Source organism: Mus pahari, chromosome 5, assembly GCF_900095145.1.
Source record: "Mus pahari chromosome 5, PAHARI_EIJ_v1.1, whole genome shotgun sequence".
Classification (NCBI taxonomy): domain Eukaryota; kingdom Metazoa; phylum Chordata; class Mammalia; order Rodentia; family Muridae; genus Mus; species Mus pahari.
In genome coordinates this window covers 73,478,313-73,491,841 of record NC_034594.1, presented here as the reverse complement: position 1 = coordinate 73,491,841, position 13,529 = coordinate 73,478,313, and the positions used below count along the sequence as shown (strand labels likewise).

Below are 13,529 nucleotides of genomic sequence, written 5' to 3'. Positions count from 1 at the left end.
AAGGAAGGAAGGAAGGAAGGAAGGAAGGAAGGAAGGAAGGAGAAAGAAAGACAATATCCAATAAAAAATAAGATTAAAAAAATGAATTGCCATATATCAATGGCTGGGCAATATGATGGAGACAGGTTTTTTTGTTTTGTTTTGTTTTGTTTTGTTTTTGTTTGTTTTGTTTTGTTTTTTTTGTTATGCAGGCAAGACACTGAGAGAGAAGATGTCCTTGTAATTGAATGTCCAGTTATGATTATTTTATAAATTATAATTATATTGCCATCTGAATGGATAATTTGGAATGGTCATAATTTTGAACAGGGAGAAAATAGGCTGGATTACTACATTTAGTCTTTAGATATCATTGTATAGCCACATTCTTACATTGATGGAAATTTTATAAGTGACTCATATTGAAGTTATAATTTTACATTGGCACAGATGTTATAGATTGATGCATATTTAAGTTTCCATGGATATAGATTTCTTATATCGATACTGTAGGATCCCCCAAAACGGGGAGATCCTTGCTCTAGTCTTGGGATGGCACAGACCCCCACCTAGGAACTCACAAGAGACCATTCTTGATGCAAAACACATGAGGCTTTATTCCAGAGCTCTGGGGACGACTCATATCCCACACAGGGGGTAGAGTCGACCCGAAAGGGAGAGGGGCCCTTCTTTTTATGGACTCTCAAGGGGGAAGAAGAGAGGAGGAAATAGGGGATTTCCAAATCACATGACCTTGGGCCATCAATCTAACAAGTTTTAGCTTCCTGATTTGAGATGATTTACAAAGAATGGGTATAGGAGGGGTGAGGTGTTGGAGTCCTGTGCAGGAGCAGGTTACCAGGGAAGTTTTTCACCTGTAGCCTAGCAACCAAAGCCCACAAATTCTTGGCAAAAAGCTATAACAATCAGCAAAAGCATGAGTTCACACAACAATCATGGGTTGCTCAAACACAAATTCAAAAAGTATTCAAACTATACAAATGTTTCTAAGCTAGTGGGGCATAATAAACTTTTTCCCTTCACCAGCAATAGAATCTATTTCATCAATCTAGGGTTTTAATGATTTCTTTTATCTTGTCAAAGCCTTACGTTCCCCCCCATTCTTCTCCTTGCTGGTTTTAATCTTAGAACTACACTGCCACTTTTTCTTCTAGATTTTGTAAAGACCTGTACTGCTGTCTTAACACTAGTAACTGGACTGCGTTGATTCTCTCCCTGACAAAACTCACTAGTCTATTAAGAATCAGCGGCCTGAATGTCAGTAGTAAGGGCAAGAGTATTAAAGATCCCATCAGGGTAGAAATGAGGGTAGTCAACCAAGGGGATTCATTAAAAAGGCCCTCAAACCATCCAGTCTGTGCTTCTCGATCACGTTTTCGTTTTTCTAATCTTTCCCTCAATTTACTCATGGAGTCGTCTATATCTCCAGAGTGACCTACATAAAAACAACATTCTTCTTTCAAGGCAGCACACAATCCTCCTTCTTTAAGGAAGAGCAAATCCAATCTCCTATGGTTCTGAAGAACTTCAGACAAGGATGTTAAAGATTCTTTTAACCTGGTAATAGATTGTTCCAGGGCTGGAATGTCAGTATCCATAGCTTCTTTCAACTGATTATAATAGCGGGGTACCCGTTTTATGGCAGCAGCCCCAGTGCCTATTCCTGCCGCTATTCCTCCTACTCTCAGGATCACGGCCAGGGTCATAGTTACAGACTCTCTCTGGAGGTGGGTTGGCCTCATGTCAAACTCATCAACAAATTCTTCTGAGGGATGATAAATGACTCTAGGCACCAGCTGTACAAGAATGCAATAATCTCTGGTCTCATTGAATACTGATGTTGAGACACAAGGAGTCAGTCCAGTACTGCAAGCCCACCATCTATTTGGACCCGGTGACAGATAATGAGTTCTTTCAGTCCTGGGGCTCTTATGAGTTTCATTACACAGATGTCAGTGACTCGGGGGTACTTTTCCCAAACATGTGTCCACACCTAATACCTCAGTGAGGGTTAATGTATGGCTATGTCCCCAATTACAGTGGGCATGACTGGTAGTTCTGTTGTAACCCCCCATTACTGCCATTCCTCCAAGGACAATTTGGTTAAGGTCTCTTTTAATGTTCTATTCACTCTTTTATCCTGTCCTGAGCTTTGGGGCCGGTATGCACAATGTAATTTCCAATCAATCCCCAGCTGACTGGCCAATCCCTGACTTACCTGGTCAACAAAGGCAGGTCCATTATTAGACCTGATTACCTTTGGTATTCCATATTGGGGAAAAATTTCTTCCAAAATTTTCTTTGCAACCACGTTGGCAGTCTCCTTTTTGGTGGGATAGGCCTCTACCCATCCTGAAAAGGTATCTATAAAAACTAACAGATACTTATTGCCATATTTTGCAGGTTTTACCTCAGTAAAGTGAACTTCCCAGTATGCTCCAGGACGGTCCCCTTGGAGTCTCATCCCTTGGCTGACCTTTGAATTACCTGCATTAGTTAACTGGCAAGGCATGCAATGTCCAACAACTTTTTCTATTATAGGTGAAAGTCCTATTATAAAATACTTGGATGATTCAATCAGGTCTTCTAGTTTCTTTCTTCCTAAATGAGTCAATTGATGAAGATTTTGAACAATGTCTTTTCCTAAATTATAGGGCAGAATTATCTTATTGTCTGGTCCAAGTCGCTGCCCACATTAATTTTCTGTCTTGTACCCCAATTTGTCCATCTTATGATAGTCCTCGGGGGTATACAGATTAGTATGAAGTTTATGATCATCCACTCTCAGGGGCACTATCAGGGGAAGGATCATAATCCCATGGGCCACAGCTTTAGCCTCTTGATCAGCCATGAGATTCCCTATACTCACAGGGTCATTTCCTTTCTGGTGCCCTGGGCAGTGTATAATAGCTATCTTTTTTGGTAGGTGTATGGGTTCCAGCAATCTCAAAATTTCTTCCTTGTTTTTAATGTCCTTTCCTGCAGATGTAAGTAGGCCCCTCTGCCTGTAGATGGCACGATGTACATGAGCTGTAGCAAAAGCATATCTGCTGTCTGTATAGATGTTAATACTTTTCCCCTCCACCAGGCCGAGGGCCTGGATCAGAGCAATCAGTTCAGCTTTCTGGGCTGACGTCCCCTCTGGCAGCCTACTAGCCATATCACTCTTACTTCATCTACTATGGCTACACCTTCTTCCACAAAGCTGCTCCTGTCTGTATACCAGCTAGGCACTCCAGGCGAAGCCTGGTCTCTCACGTCCTTCCATACCCCTGTCTCTTCAGCCAAAACATTGGTGCAACAATGTACGGGGACCTCATCAGCTTCGGGTAGGAGGGTTGCAGGGTTGAGGGGCAAAAGTTACTCTTTCATCAGCAACAGACTCTGATAATGAGTCATGTGATCTTTGGTCATCCATCTATTTGAAGGCTGTCTGATGATGCTCTCAAGTGCATGGGGGGCCACCACAGTTATTTTCTGTCCCAAAGTAAGTTTATCAGCATCTTTGACTAGTAGGGCTATGGCCTCGATGGCCTTTAAGCAGTGCAGCCACCGACTGGCAACCAGGTCCAACTTTTTAGATAAATATGCCACTGGTCGTTTCCACGGTCCTAAGGTCTGTGTCAAGACATCTCAGGCCACTTCTTCCTGTTCATCAACAAAGAGAATAAATGGCTTAGTCAAGTCCAGCAGGGTAAGCTCTGGCGCCTCTAATAAGGCCTTCTTGATCTCATCGAAGGACTTTTGGTGCTCATGGGTCCATTGGAACCTACCTTGCTCCTTAGTCAAAGGATACAAGGGCCCAGCCAAAGTAGCAAACCGTGGAATCCACAGTCGACAAAATCCAGCAGTGCCTAGAAATTCTCTGACTTGTCTAGGGGTGGTTGGTACAGGAATCTGAGTCACAGTCTATTTTCCTGGCTTCAGTTAGCCACCTCTTCCCATCCTTAAGGGTATATCCTAAATAGGTGACCTAGTTTGGCACAAGTGGCCTTTTTTGCAGAGGCTCTATAGCCTAACTCACCCAGTTCAGTTAATAGGAGCTTGGTACATTTTAGACAGTCTGAATCAGTCTCAGCAGCAATCAAAAAGTCATATACATATTGGAGAAGGGTTATCTCAGGATTATCAGTCCTGAAGTCCTGATGTAGCACTTCATTGAAGCTAGTGAGAGAATTTTTAAACCCTTTCAGGAGTCTTGTCCATGTCAATTGTCCTGTGTGCCCAACTTCTGGCTCTCTCCATTTGAAAGTGAAGAAATGCTGGCTAGAAGGATGAAGTCTTAAACAACAACAAAAAAATGCATCCTTTAAGTCCAATACAGTATACCACTTCTGTTCCAGTAGTAAAGAGCTTAGGAGGTTGTATGGGCTGGGTACAGTAGGGTGAATATCTTGTACTCTTTTGTTGACCTCTCTTTAATCCTGGACTGGTCAATATTCTCCTGTGCCAGGCTTTTTTACAGGCAGAAGTGGGGTGTTCCATGGAGACTGGCATGGGGTTAAAATCCCCAATTGTAATAGTCTCTGAATATGAGGTCTAATACCCTCCTTTGCTTGCTGACTCATAGGGTATTGTTGTACCCTTGTGGGAGTGGCATCTGCTTTTAATTCTATTACCACAGGAGGGACCAGTACTGCCATGCCCATACCCCCAGTCTCTGCCCAGGCCTGGGGAAAAGCTCTGAGCCTTCTACCAGATTCCTGTATTTTACCAACTTTTGGTATTTCATGCAGTCTATATTCTTCTTCTAACTTTAGGGCCAGTATCATGGTTGATGGGGGCTCCCAATTAACTCTGGGTCCACTCGAGGTAAACTATATTTGAGCCTTAAGTTTAGTCAGGAGATCTCTGCCCAGAAAGGGAATAGGGAACTCAGGAATAACCAGAAAGGAATGTGTCACTTGCCCTTTCCCCAAATCTACTTTACATTTGGTGGTCCATGAATATAATTTTTGTCCTGGGGCTCCAACCACAGTTATCTTTTTATCTTGGAGCTTTCCCAGAGGTTGCTGTATTACAAAAAAGTCAGCTCCAGTATCTACCAGAAATTCTACTGGAGTCCCCTCCACAGTCAAGGTTACCCTAGGCTTGGGGAGGGGGTCCGAGCCCTGTCTCCTCTAGTCTTCTTCGAGGGCCAATACCCTTGGCCCTCTTCCCTTTTTCTTAGAGCATTCTCTCACCTGATGCCCCCTTTTCCTTGCAGTATGTGCTTTGATCTTTATCTAGAAGGTTTCTTGGGCTGGTGCATTGTTATTCATTGGAAGTCTTCTGCTGCCCAGGTGTCCTAGCTGTCTACTCTCATGCTCACCTTTTTCTCTGACTACTGCAGCCAGAATCCTGGTTAAGTTTCTTTCCTGTCTACAATCCCGCTTATCCTCTCTTGCTTCTGCCTCTCTTTTCTCTCTCTCTTTTTCTTCTTTCTCAGTTTTCCTCTTATTATACACTTTCTTTGCCTCCTTTACAACATCTTGGAGGGTTTGTGTGTGTAGACCTTACAATCTCTGCAATTTCTTTTTTATATCAGTTTCAGCCTGCCCTATGAAGGCCATAATGACTGCAGCCTGCTGTCCTTCAGAGGTGGGGTCAAAAGTCAGATATCGTCGATAGGTCTCCATTAATCTCTCTAAAAATACTGACAGTGGTTCGGTCAGTCCCTGCAAGACCTTCTTACCTTAGCCAAATTGGTGGGGTATCGCGAAGCCCCTTGGAGACCCACTACCAGAGTCTGGTGATAGACTGTCAGTCGTCCCCTACCTTCTGCCGTATTATAATCCCAGTCCAGACAATCCAAAGGAAACCCCCACATTGATTTCATTAGGGAGATTGGTAGGGGCTCCATTAGCCCCAGGAACATTTTTTTGAGCTTCAAGTAAAATTCTCTCTCTTTCTTCTGTAGTAAAAAGAACTTGTAGAAGCTGCTGGCAGTTGTCCCAGGTGGGTTGATGCAAATACATCAGGGACTCCATGAATCCCATCAGGCTTGAGGGATTTTTTTGAAAAAGGAGGGAAGTTAGACTTCCAATGATACAAATCAGCAGAGGAAAAAGGCCAATACTGAAAGGGCTGCAAAGCCTGGGAATTATTGGGCGGGGCCCCCATGGCTCTCAATGGAAAAGCAGAAGTTGAACCCTGGGGGGGGGAGGGGCAGCAGTCAAGCAGGCTTGAAGTGCATTGACTCCGAGTGCCGGCAGCCAGTCCAGCCACAGCTGCCTCTCTGGGAATTTGTCCCAGAGCTGGAGGAGGGCCAAAGCTGGGGTCGGGACCATCTTGGCCATGATATGGAGAAGAGGGTGGCTCAGGCCACTCTGGGGCTCCTCAATCTCGGGGTAGATCTTAGGAGGAGCAGAGGGAACTGGTGCATACTCCTTTTGGGAGTAGTTTTTAGTTTTGCTTTAGATTGGTGAAGGGCCAGGGCTCGGGAGCCTAGCATTTGCTGAAGAATCCATGGCTTGATCCATGGTGGTGAGTTCTGGACAAGATCCTGCCACACAGTTATGGAAGGCTGCCGTCTGAGTGAGACCCTGGTCCTTAGTGGAAAACAACAGCTTTAACCTTTAAAATTATACTCAAATCAAAGGTCCCTTCTGATGGCCAGCCTACGTCCAATTTTGGCCACTCAGAGGCATAAAAAGTCTGCCAGGGCCCCTTCTTAATCTCAACTGAGAAGTCATGGGCCCTAGATCTGAATTCAGTCCAAAAATCCAAGGTCAGGCTTAAGGGGGTTGTGACTTTCTGTCCCATCATCTAAGTCTCATAAAAAACATGAAACAGACCAAAGAGAGACACATAGACTAACAAACACTTGTTTCCTCCTGGATAAACAAAACCAACTCAGAAAAGTAGAAGGGCAAGACGGTGGGTAGTTCCCTCTGTCTGGGAAGACTAACAAGTCTGCTTACCTATACCAGATAGAATCATAGAATCCTCCTCACCAGGGCATCCCCCAGAGCGGCAGCTGGTGACTCCAGCATGTCTGCTGATCACACTCCAAGTCTCATCCCGAGACTCCAGTTTCCGTCTCTCTTGAGACGTTGCAACTGCAAGCAGAAAACACCAAACCTTGCCAGCAAGCACACAGAAAGTACAAACACAGAACCTCACCTCCAAAAAATGGTCTCTGGAGACGAGGGTGGTCACACAAATCCCGGACGAGCCCCCACTGTAGGACCCCCAAAAATGGGGAGATCCTTGCTCTAGTCTTGGGATTGCACAGACCCCCCCCCCCAGGAACTCACAAGAGACTGTTCTTGATGCAAAACACACGAGGCTTTATTCCAGAGCTCTGGGAACAACTCGTATCCCACACAGGGGTAGAGTCGACCCTGAAAGGGAGAGGGACCCTTCTTTTTATGGACCCTCAAGGGGGAAGAAGGGAGGAGGAAATAGGGGATTTCCAAATCACATGACCTTGGGCCATCAATCTGACAAATTTTAGCTTCCTGATTTGAGATGATTTACAAAGAATGGGTATAGGAGGGGTGAGGTGTTGGAGTCCTGTGCAGGAGCAGGTTACCAGGGAAGTTTTTCACCTGTAGCCTAGCAACCAAAGCTCACAAATTCTTGGCAAAAAGCTATAACAATCAGCAAATGCATGAGTTTACACAACAATCATGGCCTGTGCAAACAAATTCAAAAAGTATTCAAACTATACAAATGTTTCTAAGCTAGTGTGGCATAATAAACTTTTTTCCTTCACCAGCAATAGAATCTATTTAATCAATCTCAGGTTTTAATGATTTCTTTTAACTTGTCAAAGCCTTACAATACAAAATTTGAAATTAATATTGTTACTCTTAGATAGGCATTGTGCCGCTACAACTCATATAAGAATGCATGACTTAGACACAGCCCTTCTAATAACTGCTATTACAAACTCTTTAGGATGATTTCGTAACACAAAATAAGGGCTAGGTAAAAGACTCACAGTTGTAGATTCTGATCTAATTATATTAAGGTGCTTTATACAATATTCAAATAGAAATAGATAGATAAGAGAAGTCAAGATCTAACATTCAGATATACATTATATAGATAGTCTTCAAAACCATCAGAAATCCACAGACTATGACATTTGATATTAATTCATTTAAAGATCATTTGACTAAAGACATGTCTACTCCTGAAAGTACCCCTTCTTGATTCAAAGAAGAAATTGAGCATCAAAACCTCCATGTAAATTTGTCCAGTTATAGCAAGGTAGCTACTGGATAAAAACTGCCCTATTCATCTACAAACAAAAAATACTGTCTTGGACAGGGCACACAATGCAGGATAGTTGACAGTTTAGCTCTGCCAAGACAGAGGAAACAAATCCTTCACAGTTCTTGCTTCATGTCAAGGTTTGTCATATGGGATTGGGTCAGAAGGCTAAAGACAGATGCTCCCAACATTATAAGAAATTAGGGGGCTGTCCAGGTAATCAGCAGTCTGTGCAATTTGTTTAGGTTTTGGAAGCTAAGTTTTTGTGCTTCTTACATATTCAGGTAATAATTCATTCTCAGATTTCTGACAGAGGTGAAAACTAACTATACTTAACTAATTAACCTAAGTTGTTTAGCATTGATAGAGATGATATAGATATGAAAGGATGGTTTTCATATAGTAATACAAGATAAAATCAGAACATAACTCAGGTTTAGAGTTATAAGGTCTTTAAATTCTGATAGAAAACTTTATCTAATTGACAAATATAACAGACTGGATGTTAATTATATGTCCTACTTTGAAATTTACATATTTGTTATGGTTATGCTGAATTTGCATTGAAGAGAAGAGTCTTTTAAAAAAAAAAAAACAAAACAGTTGGACAGAAAGGGTGAGGTGGTGGGTATTGGTTCTAATGCTTTGTAATATTTTGGCTCCCAAAAAGCCATGCTTCTAGACCTGAGGGTCCCTGTGCCCAGTTGCCTTCAATTAATACTAAAGAATTGCAATACAGCCAACAGATGGGCAGGAAGATGGAGGTGGAACTTTTAGATTGCCAGTGTGTAAGAATCTGAGAAAGATACCCTAGCAGCCATTTCCCTGATTGGGTCTGGGATAGCAGAATTGAAATACAGATTTTAGGAGATGTTAAATTAGGAATACCAGAGTGGACTGTTTGCTAGCCACAGGGAGTTTCAGAAGTGGTCAACCATTGAGCTAGTCCAAGCATATCAAAATTAGCTGGCATCTGTATCTCCTTCATTTGTGAATCTAGGGAGCTCATGGGAGGATATGCACGTGACACCCTGGGAGCCCAAGTTGTTTCATCTATCTATCTATCTATCTATCTATCTATCTATCTATCTATCATGTATATATATATATATATATATATATATATATATATATATATATATATATTCTTGAAGGATATAAATTAAAAACACAAAAACAAATAAAATGGCAGTTCTTCCCTAAATATTTATAATCAACTAATAATTGATATACACATAAACATATCACTTTTGTATAAATTGTAAGGGATGATGATACAGAGAATATATGTCTCTTTGCTTTGTATATAGTACAGAATTTTTAAGGAAATGTTTAAAATTCCATGATCCAAGCTTAACCACCTCACATATTCTAATGGTCTATGGAAGATTCCACTGTGAGCAAAACCTGCAGTTCACTGAAAAATGAAAAATCCTCAGTGGAGGAAACAATGATGGGAAACATATTGGATAAGAAGCCTGGGAGGCTTTTTATTCAAACCCTGTAGAACTGGTGACTGGTAGCAGTTATTTTTAGTTATTTTAGACCTGAAGGTAAAATGTATCATGACAATACAGGGCAAGTTTGGAAAACTGTCCAAATCTACCCATTTATGTGAAATGACATAGTTTATATATTTTATACATTTTAAAAGATCTTTTGTTCTTTTCTATAGTTTTCAACATGAATTACATCAATGGTGTATGTTTCAGGTTTTAGTAGATATTCCTAGAAATGGAAAAAGTCAAAATATGAAAATAGAATATCTTTAGTCCATAGCTCTAGGTGAATTTTATTCTATTGGAGTATACATAATTTATGTGAATGTTAAACTACTGGAATTACTATACTTAAATTCTGAAGATGAAATGAATAATCTTGGTTACATTTTTACATATCATGAATATATCTGCAATACACTATTTTTTTAACTGCACTTATCCATGTCTGTATACTACGGAGTTGCTGACATCAAATTAGGCTGAATATTATTGAAATAGAAAACATATTTCTGGATTTGAACCTTAATTTCCTGAATGCACTCAGATTTCTACCAAGTGAAGAGCTTTTCCATTTATATTTTTCTCCTTTTTTCTTGTTCTTCTGTTTTTCTTTTTGTCCTTTCCTTTTCCTTTCTCCCAGTAATTAATTGAATACTAATTGAAATAATGATATTTAGTAGAAATGTAGGGCTGACTACTTTTTCTGAGTGTAGCTCTGTGAGATTCTTATAATTTCATATTCAGTTTGGTAATATGACACTCATATTCCTCAATCATTTAAAAATTATCTTCTATGTCCATTGTGACATATAATTCTTTAAACCTAGAAAAGAAAATTATAAGAAAAATACCTGTAAGATTGCATTTTTATCTCTTTATTTTACTGAAAAAATATTTTTATACAATATTTCCTGATTATTCTTTCTATTCCTCCTACTTATCCCACCCAGTTCCTCTCCATATCCACTCCCATCTGGATACTCTCCCCTCCTGTCTCTTCTTAGAAATCAGGCATCTAATGAATAATAAAAATAGAATACATTAAGGAAAAACCAAAACAAGCAAACAGGACAAAATGAAAAGAGCCAAAGGTAAAGCACAAGTCCTCATCCACGCCGAGACACATGATCACACACACAGGAATCCTGTAAAAACACAAAAACAAAAGCCAGAATATATACACACAGAAGACAAAATGGAATGTGAGGCATGTGACAAAATGGAATACTGTAACACAACATACTGGGATACAAAGTTGTGATACAAAGAACCTACTAAGATGTCATTCATTGCATTCACTTTCTGTTCAGCATTTACTGCTGGACATGGGACCCACTCTTAAGAATTTCCTCCATTGAGACCTTCTTGGAGAAAATAAATGTTTTACTTACAAGTGGTTATCAATTGGAGATGACTTCTGGGTTAAGTATGGGGGTGTATGTTCATTTTCCTCTCAGTTCTAAGACCCACATCTGGTACAGATCCATGCAAGCCCTGTACATTCTGCCAACGTCTCTGTTAGTTCATGTGTACCAGTCTGTTCTGTGTAGAAGGCCCTGTTTCCTTGGTGTCCTCTGTCTTCTCTGTCTCTGACATTCTTCCCACATCCTCTTCCACAGAGTTCTCTGAGTCCTTAGTGGACAGATTTGGTAGAAACATTTCATTTAAGGCTTAATGTTTCAGGGTTTCTCATTCACATTGGCTTTGAGTTTTATGACAATCGCTGTGTAGTATTAAGCTGAAAATTATTCTTTCAAATTCCATGGAATTTTTGTTGTGATTACACTCAATCTGTAGATGCCTTTTATTAGGGTGGTCACGGTCAGTTACTACATTAATCCTACCAACCCATAAGAATGGGAGATTTTTCGATCTTCTATTGTTCTACTGGCTAGTTTTGTGTCAACTTGACACAGCTTGAGTTATCACAGAGAAAGGAGCTTCAGTTGGGGAAATACCTCCACGAGATCCAGCTGTAATACATTTTCTCAATTAGTGATCAAGGTGGGAGGTCCCCTTGTGGGTGGTGCCAACTCTGGGCTGGTAGTCTTTGGTTCTATAAGAGAGCAGGGTGAACAAGCCAGTGGAAGCAAGCCAGTAAAGAACATCCCTCCATGGCCTCTGCATCAGCTCCTGCTCCCTGATCTGCTTGAGTTCCAGTCCTGACTTCTTTAGTGATGAACAGCAATGTGGAGTAAGCTGAATAAACCCTTTCTCCCCCCAACTGCTTCTTGGTCATGATATTTGTGCAGGAATAGAAACCCTGACTAAGACAGGTGTCTTCTTCAATTTCTTTCTCCAATTGCATAAAATTATTATCATACAAATCTTTTACTTGCTTAGTTAGAGTTATCCCAAAGTATTTTTATGTAATTTGAGCCTGTTGTGACAAGTTTTGTTCCCTTGAGTTCTTTCTCAGTCCATACACAGGAAGGCTACTGATTTTTGTGAGTTAATTTTACATCCAGATACCTTGCTTGAAATATTTGATTAGCAATTTTTCATTCCATCAGGAATTTTCCAGTGGAAGTTTTATACTTAAGCACACTGGAATAGCACCTGCACATAAAGGAACTTTGACTTCTTCCTTTAGGATTTGTAATCCCTTGATCTCTTTTTGTTGTATAGTTTTTCTATCTAAGACATCAAGTTCCTGAATAGGTATGGAGAGAGTGGGCAGCCTTGACTTGAACCTAACTATAGTGTAAATGCATTTGAGTTTCTTCTGTTTAAGTTGATGCTGATTATATGCTTGGTGTAATTGTCTTTATTATTGTTCAATTTAAAAGTATTTTATAACAAATTTTTGTGTGTATATTATTAAGGGAAATGTTCTATATTTATTTGTCTTTGTTGGGTCTCTATGTGGTTTAGATATCAGGGTTATTGTGGCCTTTAAAAAGAATTGGATGATGTTCCTTCTGTTTGTATTTTTTTTTTTGGTATAATTTGGGAAGTATTAGCATAAACTCTTCTTTGAAAGTCTGGTAGAATTTGGCACTAAAAACAATCTAGTCCTGGGCTTTTGTTGGTTGGGGGAGTTTTAATTACTGCTTTAATTTTACTAGAAGTTATAGGTCTTTTAAAATTATTTATTTGTGATCATAGGTCCTTGGGATCATGGGTGAGTGGAACACAACATCAACTCCAGAGAATCAGGTCAGAAAGCAGGAGCTGATGCAGAAGCCATGGAGGGATGTTCTTTACTGGCTTGCTTTCCCTGGCTTGCTCAGCCTGCTTTCTTATAGAATCCAAAACTACCAGCCCAGAGATGGTCTCTCCCCCTTGATCACTAATTGAGGAAATGCCCCACAGCTAGATCTCATGGGGGCATTTCCCCAACTAAAGCTCCTTTCTCTGTGATAACTCCAGCTGTGTCAAGTTGACAGTACAGGTATACATAAGTGACCCTAAAAAGTCCACAAGAGAACTCCTAAACCTGATAAACAGCTTCAGTGCAGTAGCTGGATATAAAATTAACTCAAACAAATCAGTGGCCTTCCTCTACACAAAGGAGAGAAGGGATGAGAAAGAAATTAGGGAAACAACACCCTTCACAAAGTCACAAATAATATAAAATACCTTGGTGTGTCTCTAACTAAGGAAGTGAAAAATCTATACAACAACTTTAAATCCCTAAAGAAAGAAATTGAAGATCTCAGAAGATGGAAATATCTCCCATGCTCATGGATTGGCAGGACTAATGTAGTCAAAATGGCCACCCTGCCAAAAGCAATCTACAGATGCAATGCAATCCCCATCAAAATGCCAACCCAATTCTTCACAGAGTTAGAAAGGGCGATTTACAAATTCATCTGGAATAAT

At 40.5% G+C, this 13,529-nt stretch overlaps 1 pseudogene; it reads right to left on the bottom strand.

Moving 5' to 3' along the window:
- Positions 1-1,130: 1,130 nt before the first annotated feature.
- LOC110321967 overlaps positions 1,131-13,529 on the bottom strand; it is a 41,156-nt pseudogene continuing 28,757 nt past the window's right edge.